Source organism: Schistocerca serialis, chromosome 10 (genome assembly GCF_023864345.2).
Source record: "Schistocerca serialis cubense isolate TAMUIC-IGC-003099 chromosome 10, iqSchSeri2.2, whole genome shotgun sequence".
NCBI lineage: Eukaryota > Metazoa > Arthropoda > Insecta > Orthoptera > Acrididae > Schistocerca > Schistocerca serialis.
Window position 1 is genome coordinate 211,009,197 of NC_064647.1, and position 19,258 is coordinate 211,028,454.

General features: G+C 46.2%; 1 protein-coding gene and 1 pseudogene across 1 annotated transcript in view; both read left to right on the plus strand.

Annotated features, from left to right (window-relative positions):
- The window catches only part of LOC126424790 (RAC serine/threonine-protein kinase), a 770,672-nt gene that overhangs the window by 200,070 nt on the left and 551,344 nt on the right, over positions 1 to 19,258 (plus strand). The window lies entirely within an intron of this gene.
- On the plus strand, positions 889 to 1,006 carry LOC126425333 (5S ribosomal RNA; annotated as a pseudogene).

A 19,258-nucleotide genomic window follows, 5' to 3' on the forward strand; every position in this document is an offset into this window, starting at 1 on the left:
ATAACGAGGAACGTCGTATTCGTGGTAAAAGGATTACTGTAACTTGCGTATTATGAGACTATGCCATTTGAAGACAACGGCATGCTGAGGATCCATTAAAAACGCGTTGTTCTTGTTACAGTTTGTCATAATTAAATTTCAGTCAGTAAAATAGCTACCATTAAAGCTTTCAGGACTGGGTGAATAGCTAGATAAGATCATCGAAGGTTCGTGGTTCAAAAATGGTTTAAATGGCTCTAAGCACTATGGGACTTACCATCTGAAGCCATCAGTCCCCTAGACTTGGAACTACGTAAACCCAACTAACCTAAGGACATCACACAGACCCATGTCCGAGGCGGGATTCGAACCTGCGACCGTAGCAACCGCGTGGTTCCAGACTGAAGCGCCTAGAACCGCTCGGCCACAGCGGCCGGCGAAGGTTCGTGGTCAGCATAATGAATAGCATCATAGGTTAGTTATAAAGTTCGTGGTTCGCATCCCACTGCATCCATTTTTTTTTCTAACCTTCGCATTTTTAATACGTTTTGATACTTCCTTATTAATTTAATATAAATATAAACTATGAGTATTCGAAGTTTTGATTTGTGTATAATACAGACAGGGCAACCTGACTAGCATGTGCACAAGGAGGAAAGTACGTTTTAATAGAACTAATATAGGAATTTTGCGCCCGTCGATTTCGAAAATAGTGGGATTTACGAGCCAGATACTGCCGATAACTGCCGCTGGAGAGCGTTGCGATCGCGTGTACGACGTTGGGCCCACGTACCGATGCAGAAGTCGTATCGTTTCTGAACGTTCAACAGCACGTTGAAATCGGCACGCTCAACGTTCACGTTCGACAACTTAAAGTATCGAAATTCCAAGCGTAAAACATCCGATTCGGGCAACGGCCTTGCCGCAGTGGATACACCGGTTCCCGTGAGATCACCGCAGTTAAGCGCTGTCGGGCGTGGTCGGCACTTGGATGGGTGACCATCCAGGCCGCCATGCGCTGTTGCCATTTTTCAGGGTGCACTCGGCCTCGTGATGCCAATTGAGGAGCTATTCGACCGAACAGTAGCGGCTTCGGTCAAGAATACCATCTTACGACCGAGAGAGCGGTGTGCGGACCCCACCCCCCTGCTATTCGCATCCTCCACCGAGGATGACACGGCGGTCGGATGGTCCCGGTAGGCCACTCGTGGCCTGAAGACGGAGTGCCAACTGAATATTTGACGTAGTATCTCCTGAAGTATGCGCCGTTCCGTGATATTACGTTCCAGGGACATTCAGTGGTCTGTGTGGATATTGTCTGCGATATGTGTTGCGAAGTAAGACGTTATGCCTGATGATGTAGTTTTACTGTACCAACTTTTTTCCTCGGGTGAGAGGCAGAGATCAGCGAGAAAGACGTTTGAAATTATTAAAATCACTCCACTTCGTAATTACCGCGTTGGCACAGGTACAGCAACAGTAATAGATCTTTAGATACAGAAGAAAACAGCCTTGGTTGCACAAGATAGGTTTTCTCAACCTTAACATGTGACGCGTTTCGCCTGTTCTAGGCATCAGCAGGTAATCGAATAAAAACTCGTGCTAATGGTGACAGAGGCGTCGAACGAAATTGAAAGCCTTATAGAATCGGGAGTTGACAGCCAGATAGCCACAGTCGATGCTTCATTACATCTTACTTACTTACTTACTTACTCACTTGTCATACCAGACTCGAGAGTCCATTACCGCAGCAACGTACACTCCTGGAAATGGAAAAAAGGACACATTGACACCGGTGTGTCAGACCCACCATACTTGCTCCGGACACTGCGAGAGGGCTGTACAAGCAATGATCACACGCACGGCACAGCGGACACACCAGGAACCGCGGTGTTGGCCGTCGAATGGCGCTAGCTGCGCAGCATTTGTGCACCGCCGCCGTCAGTGTCAGCCAGTTTGCCGTGGCATACGGAGCTCCATCGCAGTCTTTAACACTGGTAGCATGCCGCGACAGCGTGGACGTGAACCGTATGTGCAGTTGACGGACTTTGAGCGAGGGCGTATAGTGGGCATGCGGGAGGCCGGGTGGACGTACCGCCGAATTGCTCAACACGTGGGGCGTGAGGTCTCCACAGTACATCGATGTTGTCGCCAGTGGTCGGCGGAAGGTGCACGTGCCCGTCGACCTGGGACCGGACCGCAGCGACGCACGGATGCACGCCAAGACCGTAGGATCCTACGCAGTGCCGTAGGGGACCGCACCGCCACTTCCCAGCAAATTAGGGACACTGTTGCTCCTGGGGTATCGGCGAGGACCATTCGCAACCGTCTCCATGAAGCTGGGCTACGGTCCCGCACACCGTTAGGCCATCTTCCGCTCACGCCCCAACATCGTGCAGCCCGCCTCCAGTGGTGTCGCGACAGGCGTGAATGGAGGGACGAATGGAGACGTGTCGTCTTCAGCGATGAGAGTCGCTTCTGCCTTGGTGCCAATGATGGTCGTATGCGTGTTTGGCGCCATGCAGGTGAGCGCCACAATCAGGACTGCATACGACCGAGGCACACAGGGCCAACACCCGGCATCATGGTGTGGGGAGCGATCTCCTACACTGGCCGTACACCACTGGTGATCGTCGAGGGGACACTGAATAGTGCACGGTACATCCAAACCGTCATCGAACCCATCGTTCTACCATTCCTAGACCGGCAAGGGAACTTGCTGTTCCAACAGGACAATGCACGTCCGCATGTATCCCGTGCCACCCAACGTGCTCTAGAAGGTGTAAGTCAACTACCCTGGCCAGCAAGATCTCCGGATCTGTCCCCCATTGAGCATGTTTGGGACTGGATGAAGCGTCGTCTCACGCGGTCTGCACGTCCAGCACGAACGCTGGTCCAACTGAGGCGCCAGGTGGAAATGGCATGGCAAGCCGTTCCACAGGACTACATCCAGCATCTCTACGATCGTCTCCATGGGAGAATAGCAGCCTGCATTGCTGCGAAAGGTGGATATACACTGTACTAGTGCCGACATTGTGCATGCTCTGTTGCCTGTGTCTATGTGCCTGTGGTTCTGTCAGTGTGATCATGTGATGTATCTGACCCCAGGAATGTGTCAATAAAGTTTCCCCTTCCTGGGACAATGAATTCACGGTGTTCTTATTTCAATTTCCAGGAGTGTATTTTCGCCATCTGCCCCTGTCTTGAGCTATTTACTTCCATTCACCTTCAATACCTAGGCTCCTTAAATCAGCTTTCACATTGTCTTCCCATCTACGCCTCGGTCTCCCCACAGGACGTTTTCCCTCTAGGTGCCCTACCAGTACTCTGCGCGCTGCCCTGCCCTCATCCATTCGAGCTACGTGACCCGCCCATCGCAGCCTACGTGATTTAACGATACTGATTATGTCAGGGCTTGAATAGAGTTCGTGAACCTCTTCGTTATGCAGCTTTCGCGACTCTCCGCTAATGTCATCCCTTTTTGCCCCGAAAATTTTCCTCATAATTTTGTTTTTGAATACTCGAAACGGCTTTTTGTTTTGCACAGTGAGAGACCAAGTCTCAAGCCCATACAGCATAACTGGTAGGATAATAGTTTTGTATATTCTAATCTTTAAATTCCTAGACAATATCCGCGATGAAAGTAATCTATTGAGTGAGAAGTAGCACGCATTTCCCGCCCGTAATCTCTTCTTCAGTTCGGATTCAATCTCATTTTTCGAAGTGATGTCCACGCCTAGATACTTAAATGTGTTCACTTTTTCAAACTGCTTGTCTCCAACTCTTAACATTTCCTGATCTACTGCTGTTGGCATTCTAGTAGTAACCAGGTATTTAGTTTTGTTTTCACTTATCTTTAGACCTACATCTTCACTAGCCTTGATTAACGCATTCGCATTTGCTGTTACAGATTCTTTCCTATCGCTAATGATGTTTAGATCATCTGCATACCCTAATATCTTAATATTTCCATTTAACTCCACACCCTCTGAATTATCTGTTGCCATTCGTACAATATATTCTAGGACTAAATTAAAAAGTAGCGGAGACAGTGCATCTTCCTGCTTAAGTCCGTTCTATATTACAAATTCTTCTGACTCCAATTTCCCCACGCGTACTCTACCTTTTTGTTTTTCAAACTCGCTTCTATAAGTCTAACATACTTCTTTGGTATTCCAAGTTCCAAAAGAATCCTGTGCAATTTTGACTGCAATACTTAATCATATGCTTTTGTAAAATCTATGAAAAGATTCTGAACTGGTTTATTGTATTCCCATTTCTTTTCGAAAATTTGACGCAGGGTGAATATTTGGTCTATAGTTAATCTGTTCCTCCGAAAGCTGGCTTGGTAATCCCCCACAATTTTATCTGCATATGGAGTAAGCCTGCTTAGCAGAATATTCGAGAAAATTTTGGAACATACTGGTAGTAGCGATATCCCTCTATAATTACTACAATCCATTTTGTCACCTTTCTTAAAAATTGGGATCAGAATCGACTCCTGCCACTCTTCAGGTATCATCTCTGAGTTCCATACTTTAGTTATCACTTTGTGAACTATTTCCACCAATTTCTGTCTCCCATTTTTAACTAATTCTGCAGTTATGCAATCTGATCCTGGTGCTTTATGGTTTTTCAATTTGTTGATCGCATCTCTTACTTCCTTTAACGTTGGCTCAGGTATCTGGGTTTCTGCTGTATGTATTTCGTACACCTACTCATTTCCTGCTTCCTGGTGTACATTTCATAGATGCTCAAAATACGCCCTCCATTTACTTAATATAGCACTGCGGTCTGTCAGTATTCCCCCAGCATCCCCTCGAAGTGCATTTGTCCTAGCCTTCCTATACCCATTTATGTCTAGGTAAAGTTCCCTAATGTTTTTTGTTTTAATGTTTGTTTCCATTTTTGTAATTTGATTGTTCAAATAATCCCTCTTCTTTGCCCGTAGCCTACGACCAACTTCCCTTCTCATGTTCAAGAACTCCTCTCGTTTTCTGTCTCCCTTGCTTCATTACATCACTGATGAAATTCTTCCCGCTTATATTCAAGGCGTGAGACGTGATTAAAAAGTCCCAAAGAACTAGGGGGAAACAACCAGATAGTCACTGTCAACGCTTGTTTATGTCAACCGTGAAGAAACAGATCAAATTTGTGTTCGTGGATCTCTGTCACACACTTTGAGGTTAGCACCACCATTTCCTTCATTACGAGCACACAAAACCCAACGTGACACTTTACTGATGTCGATGCGATCATCACCGTACACAGCTTTCATTCTTCTATGCATTTCAATTGCAGGCAAGTTTCCTGCGGTTAGAAACTTGAATACACCGAGCTGCTTCTCACCACTGACATTCACCGAAGAGTCAAAACTCTATAACCACCTCTTTAATAGCGTGTTGTTCTACTTTTCAAACACTATACAACAGAGATTCTGCTTGGTATGGATTTACAAATCCTTGACAGGATTCCTAAAGTAAGTGGCGCCAGATGTCTACGCAAAGGTCAAGCAATTCCCACAAATTATGGGATAATGGTTTACAGGCACACAGCTGGCGCCCGATGTGTGTTTCAGTGGGTACAGATCAGGGACATTGCTGGCCAAGACATCAATGTGAGTTCACTACAGTGCCTCTCAAACCTTGCATCATGGACAGTTATCCTGCTGGAAGATGTCATGCCGTAGCGTGAGACTTCAAGCATGCAGCGATGCACGTAGTCCGCAGTAATGTTGACGCAGTTCACTGTTGTCATAATGCCTTCGGCTACCACCACAGATCCCCTGGAAGCCCAACAGCATAATTCTGCCCTCGTCGGCTTGCCGCTGTGGAGTGGTGCGTGTTTTGTGCAGCCATTCACCTGGACGGCAGCGTGTAAGGACCCAACCACCGACCTGGTGTAACAAGAAATGCGATTCATTCGACAGGCGACATGTTTCTATTCATCCACGGTGAACACTCAGTGATGCTGTGCCCACTGCATTCTACATCTACATCTACATCCATACTCCGCAAGCCACCTGACGGTGTGTGGCGGAGGGTACCTTGAGTACCTCTATGGTTTCTCCCTTCTATTACAGTCTCGTACTGTTCGTGGAAAGAAGGATTGTCGGTATGCCTCTGTGTGGGCTCTAATCTCTCTGATTTTATCCACATGGTCTCTTCGCGAGATATAGGTGGGAGGGAGCAATATGCTGCTTGACTCCTCGGTGAATGTATGTTCTCGAAACTTCAACAAAAGCCCGTACCGAGCTACTGAGCGTCTCTCCTGTAGAGTCTTCAACTGGAGTTTATCATCTCCATAACGCTTTCGCGATTTCTAAATGATCCTGTAACGAAGCACATTCTCCGTTGGATCTTCTCTATCTCTTCTATCATCCCTACTATCATCCCTATCTGGTACGGATCCCACACTGCTGAGCAGTATTCAAGCAGTGAGCGAACTATCATACTGCCGGCCGCGGTGGTCTCGCAGTTCTAGGCGCGCAGTGCGGAACCGTGCGACTGCTACGGTCGCAGGTTCGAATCCTGCCTAGGGCATGGATGTGTGTGATGTCCTTAGGTTAGTTAGATTTAAGTAGTTCTAAGTTCTAGGGGACTGATGACCACAGCAGTTGAGTCCCATAGTGCTCAGAGCCATTTGAACTATCATACTGTAACCTACTTCCTTTGTTTTCGGATTGCATTTGCTTAGGATTCTTCCAATGAATCTCAGTCTGGCATCTGCTTTAACGACGATCAACTTTATATGATCATTCCATTTTAAATCACTCTTAATGCATACTCCCAGATAATTTATGGAATTAACTGCTTCCAGTTGCTGACCTGCTATATTGTAGTTAAATGATAAGGGATCTATCTTTCTATGTATTCGCAGCACGTTACACTTGTCTACATTGAGCATTGAGATTAAGTTGCATTTCCCTGCACCATGCGTCAGTTCGTTGCAGATCCTCCTGCATTTCAGTACAATTTTCCATTTTTACAACCTCTCGATATACCACAGCATCATCCGCAAAAAGCCTCAGTGAACTTCCGATGTCATCCCCAAGGTCATTTATGTATATTTTGAATAGCAACGGTCCTACGACACTCCCCAGCGGGACACTTGAAATCACTCTTACTTCGGAAGACTTCTCTACACTGAGAATGACATGCTGCGTTCTGTTATGTGGGAACTCTTCAATCCAGTCACTCAATTGATCTGATAGTCCATATGCTCTTACTTTGTTCATTAAACGACTGTGGGGAACTGTATCGAACGCCTTGCGGAGCTGGGTTTCACACGATCGTCTTTTTCGAAACCCATGCTGGCTCCTACAGAGTAGATTTCTAGTCTCCAGAAACTGACGATGTCGTTGTGTCTACTCTGGAGCACTTAAGAGTCCATATCGAACAATGGCGTTTGAACGGTGTACTCCGAAACACATGTGGCTGCACCGGCATTGTACTGTGTCGTCACATCTGCCACAGGATAGCTGTCTATCCTCGATTACTCAGTGAGGATCCCCCGACCTCTTCGTTTTCTGATGAGACTTGGTTGTCCAATACCATACGGCCAGTCGTTATTTCACCATTCCTAACCACTCTAGGTGCTCACGACAGCAATACGCCAACAGGCGACCAATTTCGCCTGTTTCGGAGATTCTCGTTTCCAGTCAGCACTGAAAGACCTGAGTCGAAACAAGGCCCCCGGAGTAGACAACATTCCATTAGAACTACTGACAGCCTTGGGAGAGCCAGTCCTGACAAAACTGTACCATCTGTGAGCAAGATGTTTGAGACAGGCGAAATTCCCTCAGACTTCAAGAAGAATATAATTATTCCAATCCCAAAGTAAGTAGGTGTCGACAGATGTGAAAATTACCGAACTATCAGTTTAATAAGTCACAGCTGCAAAATACTAACGCGAATTCTTTACAGACGAATGGAAAAACTGATAGAAGCCGACCTCGGGGAAGAGCATTTTGGATTCCGTAGAAATGTTGGAGCCCGTGAGGCAATACTGACCCTACGACGTACCTTAGAGGAAAGATTAAGGAAAGGCAAACCTACCTTTCTAGCACTTGTAGACTTAGAGAAAGCTTTTGACAATGTTGACTGGAATACTGTTTTTCAAATTCTGAAGGTTGCAGGGGTAAAATACAGGGAGCGAAAGGCTATTTACAAATTGTACAGAAAACAGATGGCAGTTATAAGAGTCGAGGGATATGAAAGGGAAGCAGTGGTTGGGAAGGGAGTGAGACAGGGTTGTAGCCTGTCCCCGATGTTATTGAATCTTTATACTGAGCAAGCAATAAAGGAAACAAAAGAAAAGTTCGCATTGGGAATTAAAATCCATGGAGAAGAAATAAAAACTTTGAGCCAGAATGAGATTTTCACTCTGCAGCGGAGTGCGCGCTGATATGAAACTTCCTGGCAGATTAAAACTGTGTGCGCCGACGGAGATTCGAACTAGGGACGTTTGCCTTTCGCGTTTTAATCTGCCAGGAAGTTTCATATCAGCGCACACTCCGCTGCAGATTGAAAATCTCATTCTGGAAACATCCCCTAAGCTGTGGCTAAGCCATGTCTCCACAATATCCTTTCTTTCAGGAGTGCTAGTTCTGCATGGTTCGCAGGAGAGCTTCTGTAAAGTTTGAAAGGTAGGAGACGAGATACTGGCAGAAGTAAAGCTGTGAGGGCCGGGCGTGAGTCGTGCTTGGGTAGCTCAGATGGTAGAGCACTTGCCCGCGAAAGGCAAAGGTCCCGAGTTCGAGTCTCGGTCGGCGCACTCAGTTTTAATCTGCCAGGAAGTTTCAAAAACTTTGAGGTTCGCCGATGACATTGTAATTCTGTCAGAGACAGCAAAGGACTTGGAAGAGCAGTTGAACGGAATGGACAGTGTCATGAAAGGAGGCTATAAGATGAACATCAACAAAAGCAAAACGAGGATAATGGAATGTAGTCGAATTAAGTCGGGTGATGCTGAGGGAATTAGATTAGGAAATGAGACACTTAAAGTAGTAAAGGAGTTTTGCTATTTGGGAAGCAAAATAACCGATGATGGTCGAAGTAGAGAGGATATAAAATGTAGACTGGCAATGGCAAGGAAAGCGTTTCTGAAGAAGAGAAATTTGTTAACATCGAGTATAGATTTAAGTGTCAGGAAGTCGTTTCTGAAAGTATTTGTATGGAGTGTAGCCATGTATGGAAGTGAAACATGGACGATAAATATTTTAGACAAGAGAGAATAGAAGCGTTCGAAATGTGGTGCTACAGAAGAATCCTGAAGATTAGATGGTTAGGTCACATAACTAATGAGAAGGTGTTTAATAGGATTGGGGAGAAGAGAAGTTTGTGGCACAACTTCACTAGAAGAAGGGATCGGTTGGTAGGACATGTTCTGAGGCATCAAGGGGTCACCAATTTAGTATTGGAGGGCAGCGTGGAGGGTAAAAATCGTAGAGGGAGACCAAGAGATGAATACACTAAACAGATTCAGAAGGATGTAGGCTGCAGTAGGTACTGGGAGATGAAGAAGCCTGCACAGGATAGAGTAGCATGGAGAGCTGCACCAAACCAGTCTCAGGACTGAAGACCACAACAACAACAACGTTTCCAGTCACAGCGCGACCACTGTGCCCTTTGTCAAAACCGCTTATATCGGTGGATTTCCGCATTTGCGGCGCATATCTTTGCTATACTGACTGCCAATTCGTCTCTCTTCCGCTTAAATTCTTTCCTTACTGCGTCACTTGCCCGCAGCACCCGAGAAAGCATTCAAACTTGCGGTGGGCAGTGGTTATAATGTTTTGGCTCATCAGTGTAGCTACGATGCACACCGCCATGTTAAAATCTACAGTTCGGAGCTCTACAGCGGTAGAAGATTGTAAATTGCGTCAGTCAATCAAGAAAGTTCGCCGAATGACATGCATCACATGTGATACTAGAAGCAATATTGAGACCAGAATAAAGAAAATTCGGAGGCTTTACTTGATAGCACGCCCTCGTATGAAACGTGGCAGTTTGCTCCCCTGGTGGAAAATTTCCTGCGGACGTCCACGAGGCCAGCTGTCAGATACGATGTGGTCAGACCCCGACCGTGCCGGGCCGCGACACGAAAGCCCGCTCACTTGTGCCCAGCCAGGCAGGGCTAACGGAACTGACCTCGGGCTGCGGTGTCGCTTTTCGCGTAGCCCTGACCCAGTTGGGGCGCCTTAACAAGGGCCTCTCTGTCTGCCTGTTCTACACACAAACACACACAGAACTTCAGAAGTACCGACCCAGTACGGCTGTGTACCTGGGCCCTGCATTAGATTGGTGAGAAAGTACATTTATGGCACGACTAAAACAAGGGCTGGGTTAACACGACACATGCTACAGCATCTATGAGAGGTCTGACGCAGGACACTTTGCACTCAAGTCAACAACAACTGTAAGGTTCTCAAATGTTTTCTGCTATTGTAAATACACTGAAGAGCCAAACAAACTGGTACACCTGCGTAGTATCGTGTAGGGCCCCCGCGAGCATGGAGATCTGCCGCAACACGACGTGGCATGGACTCGACTGATGTCTGAAGGAGTGCTGGAGGGAATTAACACCATGAATCCTGCAGGGCTGTCCATAAATCCGTAAGAGTGCGAGTGGGTGGAGATCTCTTTTTACAGCAGGTTGCAGGGCATCCCAGATATACTGAATAATGTTCACGTCTGGGGAGTTTGGTGGCCAGCGGAATTGTTTAAACTGAGAAAAGTGTTCCTGGAACCATTGTGTAGCAATTCTGGACGTGTGGGGCGTCGCATTGCCCTGTTGGAATTACCCAAGTTCGTAGGAGTGCACAATGGACATAAATGGATGCACCAGCTTGAACAGTCCCCTAACGATGTTGCAGCGTCCATGGATTCATGAGGCTGTCTCCATACCCTTACACGCTCATCCGCTCAATACAGTTTGAAACGAGACTCACCCGACCAGACAATGTTTTTCTAATCATCGACAGTCCATTGTCGCTGTTGACGGGCCCAGGCGAGGCGTAAAGCTTCGTGTCGTGCAGTCATCAAGGGTACACGAGTGTGCCTTTGGCTCCGAAAGTTCATATCGATGATTTTTCGTTGAATTTATTTAATCTATGTAAAAATGAATGGGCTGTTACGTTTCAAACTTCGTGTTTAGAGAAAACTCGAATTTTATAGTTAATTATCCCAATTTTTACCACAGTTTTTAACAGATTTGGGAAATTTTAGAGTTTCATACACCTGTAAGTATGGTTTGTATGCTGTGAAAAATTCATCGAAGAATCTCTCTTACTTATGAAGAAAAGTGTACCTACAGCAACAAATGCAGCTAATACCAAGTGAAAAAATGATGAAATTTCACATGTAAAAAAAAAAAATTGTTTTGTTAGTTCGGAGTAGGTATTAGAATCCATGGAGAAGAAATAAAAACTTTGAGGTTCGCCGATGACATTGTAATTCTGTCAGAGACAGCAAAGGACTTGGAAGAGCAGTTGAACGGAATGGACAGTGTCTTGAAAGGAGGATATAAGATGATCATCAACAAAAGCAAAACACTTAAAGTAGTGAAGGAGTTTTGCTATTTGGGAAGCAAAACAAGTGATGATGGTCGAAGTAGAGAGGATATAAAATGTAGACTGGCAATGGCAAGGAAAGAGTTTCTGAAGAAGAGAAATTTGTTAACATCGAGTATAGATTTAAATGTCAGGAAGTCGTTTCTGAAAGTATTTGTATGGAGTGTAGCCATGTATGGAAGTGAAACATGGACGATAAATAGTTTGGACAAGAAGAGAATAGAAGCTTTCGAAATGTGGTGCTACAGAAGAATGCTGAAGATTAGATGGGTAGATCACACAACTAATGAGGAGGTATTGAATAGAATTGGGGAGGAGTTTGAGGCGTAACTTGACTAGAAGAAGGGATCGGTTGGTAGGACATGTTCTGAGGCATCAAGGGATCACCAATTTAGTATTGGAGGGCAGCGTGGAGGGTAAAAATCGTAGAAGGAGACCAAGAGATGAATACACTACGCTGATTCAGAAGGATGTAGGCTGCAGTAGGTACTGGGAGATGAAGAAGCCTGCACAGGATAGAGTAGCATGGAGAGCTGCATCAAACCAATCTCAGGACTGAAGACCACAACAACAACAACATGTTTTTGAACTTCCTCTGCTATGAGTGTGAATCCTGAATCCTTCCTGGTCATGCTAACAGTTTTATGAATTTATTTGTAAAATTATAGCCAGTGTAAATTAAAATGTCCTGTGGTGCCTCTCCTGCTCCAAGTCGGCCCGTTTCACGTCCTACCCCCCTTAAGAGACGGACAGGTAGACAGATAGGCGGACAAGAAAGTGACGCTATAAGGGTTCCGTTTCTACCGATTGAGGTATAGAGACTTCAGAAACAATAGCCTTATCCGCAGTGAGGTGAACACTGTTGACGCTGATGCGTCGATAGGAGGGTTTCCAGCAGAGAGCAGTCAGATGGAGAAGGCTGCGGAACGAAGAAGTCGGGCACGCGACCCGAATTCCACTGGGAGCGCGACGCCCTTTTGCCGCCTAACCTCACCCACCTCGGCTGCCTTCCCCGCAGGTCAACGGCGGCTGTATTCTCGTCCCGTGCGCTCGTCTGGGGGGGGGGGGGGGGGCGTGGAAACGTTCACGTACTGCCCGATGAAACATCAACTACATCCACTTCCACATACACTCAGTCGCGAAAGTATTCGGACAGCACGTAACGGCGCATAATTTTGCAGTTTGCCGCATAAACAAATGCAGAAACTGCACTTTGTAATGTATTTGGGACTCTGGGTACGATGTCGCAACATGAAACACGCGTCAAATACGAAGAATTGTTGTTGGACATGTGTCTGTTACGTAATATTTCCTGAAAACGACATGGGAAGGTGCAACAACAGTATTCGGACAAAGGCGGACAACGTGAGAGAATAGTTCATTCCGTGACGCGCGGAGGGTGAAGCGACTGCAGTGTGTCCGACATTTCCGCGAGACGATAGCGATGATTAGCGAACACGTATCGCGAGCCTGTGCAGGTCGACGATGGGACGTTCGAGCAAAGGCAACTTGTCGTTTATCATCACGCGAAGGGGAAAACCTGCAGGGAAATTGCCGCAATAGTGAACATGAAGAAAATTACAGTTCACGACATTATTAAACGGTTCGACAAAGAAGACCGATTGGAATTCCGTTGCAGCACAGGACGGCCACGGACATTTTCACAGAGAGATGAACGTGTGATTGTGCGAAAGGTACAACAGAATCCGAAAATATCTGCCACACGAATTGCAAGTGAGGTGGAGGGAGACCTCGGTATAAAAGTTCATCCCGAAACTGTGCGGAGAGTACTACGACGATCGCAGTATCATGATCGAGTGGCACGGCGAAAGCCATTCATAAATGCAGTGAACCAGAAGAAAAGTATGCAGTTTGCGAGGGAATACGCCGAATACGATCAGGCTTGGTGGAATAGGGTGATATTTTGCGACGAATGTAAATTTACATTATGTCAAAGCGATGGAAAGACAAACGTGTGGCGAAAGACCAATGAAGAAGATCTGAATCCCAGGAACCTCAAACCAACAGTAAAGTTTGGAGGTGGGAGCATCATGGCACGACATTTAGGTATTGCGAACAACTTTCATTTTTATCAGGATAATGATCCCAAGCATACCGCGCATATTGTACAAATTTGGTTGCTCTTCAATTGTCCGAAAGTATTGCACCCCCCTCCCCAATCACCAGACCTTAACCCAATCGAAGATTTGTGGAATAAATTGAAACGGACCCTACGCGCGTACATCTACACGAAGGAGACCTTGAAAGAGAAACTGCGCCAAGAATGGGCAAATATAGGCCCAAATTTCACGAAAAAACTCGTGGAAAGTATACCTAGTAGATTGGAGGAGACATTGAAAATGAAAGGTGGACCCACAAGGTATTGACATTTTCGTCGTACAACTTATGAAAATTTTGTTGGACAGTGTCCGAATACTTTTGTAGCAGCAGTGTGTGCAGGATGTTTCATTTTTGTTGTTAATTTTTCTGTTATTCATGTTTTGGAAACGAATTAATACAATAATTCTTTTGTAATTAATGTTGTTACGCATATATATTGCTAATAAATATGTATTGGTTTCACAGCCAGTGTTTCTCGGGTACTCATTGTGAAACTTCCCACTGTCCGAATACTTTTGCGACTGAGTGTAGATAGTCTGCAGGCCACCGGCCGGCGTGTGGCGGTAGGGACCCTATACCAAATCTGCATCTACATAATGACTCTGTTATTTACAATAAAGTGCCTGGCAGAGGGTTCAATGAACCACCACCTTTACCGTTCCACTCTCGTATGATGCGCGCGAAAAGCGAACACTTAAATTTTTCTGCGCGAGCCCTGATTTCTCTTATTTTACCGTGATGATCATTTCTCCCTATGTAGGTGGCTGCCAGCAGAATGTTTTCGCAATCGGAGGAGAAAACTGGTGATTGAAATTTCATGAGAAGATCCTGTCGTAACGAAATGATTGCCACGCCAATTCACGTATCATGTCTGTGACACTGTCTCCCCTATTTCGCGATAATACAAAACGAGCCGCCCTTCTTTGAACTTTTTCGATGTCATCCGTCAGTCCCACCTGATACGGATCCCGCACCGCACAATAATACTCCAGAATAGGGCGGACAAGCTTGGGGTAACCAGTCTCTTTAGTAGACCTGTTGCACCTTCTAAGTGTTCTGACAAGGAGTCGCAGTCTATGGTTTGCTCTACCCACAACATTATCTATGTTATAATTCCAATTTAGGTAGTTTGTAATTGTAATCCCTAAGTATTTAGTTGAATTTACGACCTTCAGATTAGTGTGACTTATTGCATAACCGAATAGTACTCATGTGAGTAACTTTACACTTTTCTCTATTCAGGGTCAATTGCCACTATCCGCACCGTACAGATATCTTATCTAAATCATTCTGCAATTCGTTTTGGTCATCTGATGACTTTACAATACGGTAAATGACAGCATCTTTTGCAAACAATCTAAGACGGCTACTCAGATTGTCTCCTATGTCGTTAGTATAGATCAGGAACAATAGAAGGCCTATAACACTTCCTTGGGGGACGCTGGATATTACTTCTGTTTTATTTGATGACTTGCCGTCTATTACTACGAACTGTGACCTTTCTGACAGGAAATCGCGAATCCAGTCGCCCAACTGAGGCGATGTTCCATAGGCACGCAGTTTGGTTAGAAGACGCTTGTGAGCAACCGTGTCGAAAGCCTTCTGGAAATCTAAAAATATGGAACCAATTTGACATCCCCTGTCGATAGCACTCATTACTTCATGAGTATAAAGAGCTATTTGTGTTTCACAGGGACGATGTTTTCTGAATCTGCGCTGACTATGTGTCAATAAATCGTTTTATTCGAGGTAATTCATAATGTTCGGATACAGTATATGTTCCAAAATCCTACTGCAAATCGACGTTAGTGATAAAGGCCTGTAATTCAGCGGATTACTCCTACTTCCCTTTTTGGGTCTTAGTGTGACTTGAGCAATTTTCCAGTCTGTAGGTACGGATCTTTCTGTGAGCGAGCGGTTGTATGTAATTGCTAAATATGGAGCTATTGTATGAGCATACTCTTGAGAGGAACCTGACTGGTGTACAATCTGGACCGGAAGCCTTCCTTTTATTAAATGATTTAAGCTGCTTTGCTACACCGAGGACATCTACTTCTATGTTTCTCATCTTGGCAGTTGTCCTTGAAATGAATTCAGGAATATTTACTTCGTCTTGTTTGGTGTATTTTCGGAAAACCGTGTTTAATAACTCTGCTTTAGTGCCACTGTCATCAGTGACTTCACCGTTGTTTTCGCGCAATGAAGGTATTGACTGCGTCTTGCCACTGGTGTGCTTTATATAGGACCAGAATCTCTTTCGGTTTACTGCCAGATTCCGAGACAGGGTTTCGCTGTGGAAATTATTAAAAGCATCTCTCACTGAAATACGCGCTATATTTCGAACTTCTGTAAAACTTTGCCAATCTTGAGGATTTTGCGTTCTTTTTAATTTGGCATTTTTTTCGTTGCTTCTGCAACAGCGATTTGACCCGTTTTGTGTACCATGGAGGGTCACTACCATCACTTATGTAGTATATATCTCTCAATTGCCGTCGATACTATCTCTTTGAAAACATTCCAGAACTTTTCTACACTTACATGATCAGATCGGATGGAGTGAAGACTGTCTCTTAAAACGGCGTTAAGAGCATTTGTATCAGCTTTTTTAAATAGATGCACGTTGCGTTTCTTTTTGATGGTTGTGGGTGTTACCGTATTCAGTCAGCCTAACAGCAACTGCCTTGTGGTCGCGAATCCCTGTATTCGTCACAACACTCGCTATTTGTCCAGAATTATTTGTTGCTAAGAGGTCAAGTATGCTTTTGCAACCATTTACGCTTCGATTGGGCTCATGAGCTAATTGTTCAAAATAATTTTCTGAGAAAGCATTCAGTACAATTTCGGATGACGTTTTACGCCTGCCGCCGGGTTTAAACGTATAATTTTTCCAGCACATTGAGGATAGATTGAAGTCACCACCGACTATAATTGCATGAGTGGAGTACCTATTTGAAATGAGACTCAGGTTTTCTTTAAACTGTTCAGCAGCTAGTCATCTTGTCCTGCTGCAGTTATTCTTGTTATGTCCGTGCTTGCAACGAAAATATGGAACGAGGAATTTCTCGTTCCATATGTTCAGCAACTATATCTTCTGAATGGGGACTAGTAGTCATTTCCTTTCCTGTTCCTCTCGCAAACAGAGCGAGAGAAAAACGACTGTCTATATGCTTCCGCAAGAGCCCTAATTTCTCATATCTTCGTGGTCCTTACACGCAATGTACATTGGCGTCAGTAGAATCGTTCGGCAGTCAACTTCAAATGTCGGCTCTCTAAATTTTTTCAATAGTGTTTCTCGAAAAGAACGTCATGTTCCCTCCAGGGACTCCTACACTCCTGGAAATTGAAATAAGAACACCGTGAATTCATTGTCCCAGGAAGGGGAAACTTTATTGACACATTCCTGGGGTCAGATACATCACATGATCACACTGACAGAACCACAGGCACATAGACACAGGCAACAGAGCATGCACAATGTCGGCACTAGTACAGTGTATATCCACCTTTCGCAGCAATGCAGGCTGCTATTCTCCCATGGAGACGATCGTAGAGATGCTGGATGTAGTCCTGTGGAACGGCTTGCCATGCCATTTCCACCTGGCGCCTCAGTTGGACCAGCGTTCGTGCTGGACGTGCAGACCGCGTGAGACGACGCTTCATCCAGTCCCAAACATGCTCAATGGGGGACAGATCCGGAGATCTTGCTGGCCAGGGTAGTTGACTTACACCTTCTAGAGCACGTTGGGTGGCACGGGATACATGCGGACGTGCATTGTCCTGTTGGAACAGCAAGTTGCCTTGCCGGTCTAGGAATGGTAGAACGATGGGTTCGATGACGGTTTGGATGTACCGTGCGCTATTCAGTGTCCCCTCGACGATCACCAGTGGTGTACGGCCAGTGTAGGAGATCGCTCCCCACACCATGATGCCGGGTGTTGGCCCTGTGTGCCTCGGTCGTATGCAGTCCTGATTGTGGCGCTCACCTGCACGGCGCCAAACGCGCATACGACCATCATTGGCACCAAGGCAGAAGCGACTCTCATCGCTGAAGACGACACGTCTCCATTCGTCCCTCCATTCACGCCTGTCGCGACACCATTGGAGGCGGGCTGCACGATGTTGGGGCGTGAGCGGAAGACGGCCTAACGGTGTGCGGGACCGTAGCCCAGCTTCATGGAGGCGGTTGCGAATGGTCCTCGCCGATACCCCAGGAGCAACAGTGTCCCTAATTTGCTGGGAAGTGGCGGTGCGGTCCCCTACGGCACTGCGTAGGATCCTACGGTCTTGGCGTGCATCCGTGCGTCGCTGCGGTCCGGTCCCAGGTCGACGGGCACGTGCACCTTCCGCCGACCACTGGCGACAACATCGATGTACTGTGGAGACCTCACGCCCCACGTGTTGAGCAATTCGGCGGTACGTCCACCCGGCCTCCCGCATGCCCACTATACGCCCTCGCTCAAAGTCCGTCAACTGCACATACGGTTCACGTCCACGCTGTCGCGGCATGCTACCAGTGTTAAAGACTGCGATGGAGCTCCGTATGCCACGGCAAACTGGCTGACACTGACGGCGGCGGTGCACAAATGCTGCGCAGCTAGCGCCATTCGACGGCCAACACCGCGGTTCCTGGTGTGTCCGCTGTGCCGTGCGTGTGATCATTGCTTGTACAGCCCTCTCGCAGTGTCCGGAGCAAGTATGGTGGGTCTGACACACCGGTGTCAATGTGTTCCTTTTTCCATTTCCAGGATTGTATTTGGCTTCACGAAGCATATCCTTAACACCTACGTGTTCTACCTGCAGAATTATATTATTTGATGTCTCATGGTTCACGAGATGTCACGTCATAAATATTGAAATGTTTGGAAAACTAATTCTTTGATCATCTCAGCAGACTACCAGAAAAGCGGGCGGCATAAAGGGTAATACATTACTGTAACATCAGATAAGCAGGAAACACTTCGGCTGAGCGAAATTCGAAAGGACCTCAAAAATGCAAACCTAAGACCAAACGACATTTTAGGAAGAGAGACCTTCAGACGCAAAGTAGACAAATGAGAAGTCACATCAGAGAAACCAAAACAAAAACAGCACGGAACCAAAGTCGTCGCAAGAACTTACACAAGCCTGCTCGGCAAGAATGAAAACTAAACTCAGCCAAACCCCGCCCGAAGGGGCCACGAAGGCCCAACAGTACCGACCGGCCGCCGTGTAGTCTTCAGCCCAGAGGCGTCGCTGGATGCGGATATGGAGGGGCATGTGGTCAGCACACCGCTCTCCCGGCCGTATGTCAGTTTACGAGACCGGAGCCGCTACTTCTCAATCAAGTAGCTCCTCAGTTTGCCTCACAAGGGCTGGGTGCACCCCGCTTGCCAACAGTGCTCGCCAGACTGGATGGTCACCCATCCAAGTGCTAGCCCAGCCCGAGAGCGCTTAACCTCTGTGATCCGACGGGAACCAGTGTTACCATTACGGCAATGCCGTTGGCTAGGAAAGATTGAAAGCCTACAGGAAAAGCAAGAAGAACAGAAACAAAAGTTGACTGAGTTATTTGCTTAACATGTTTCATTTATTGAGAGAATTCTCTGA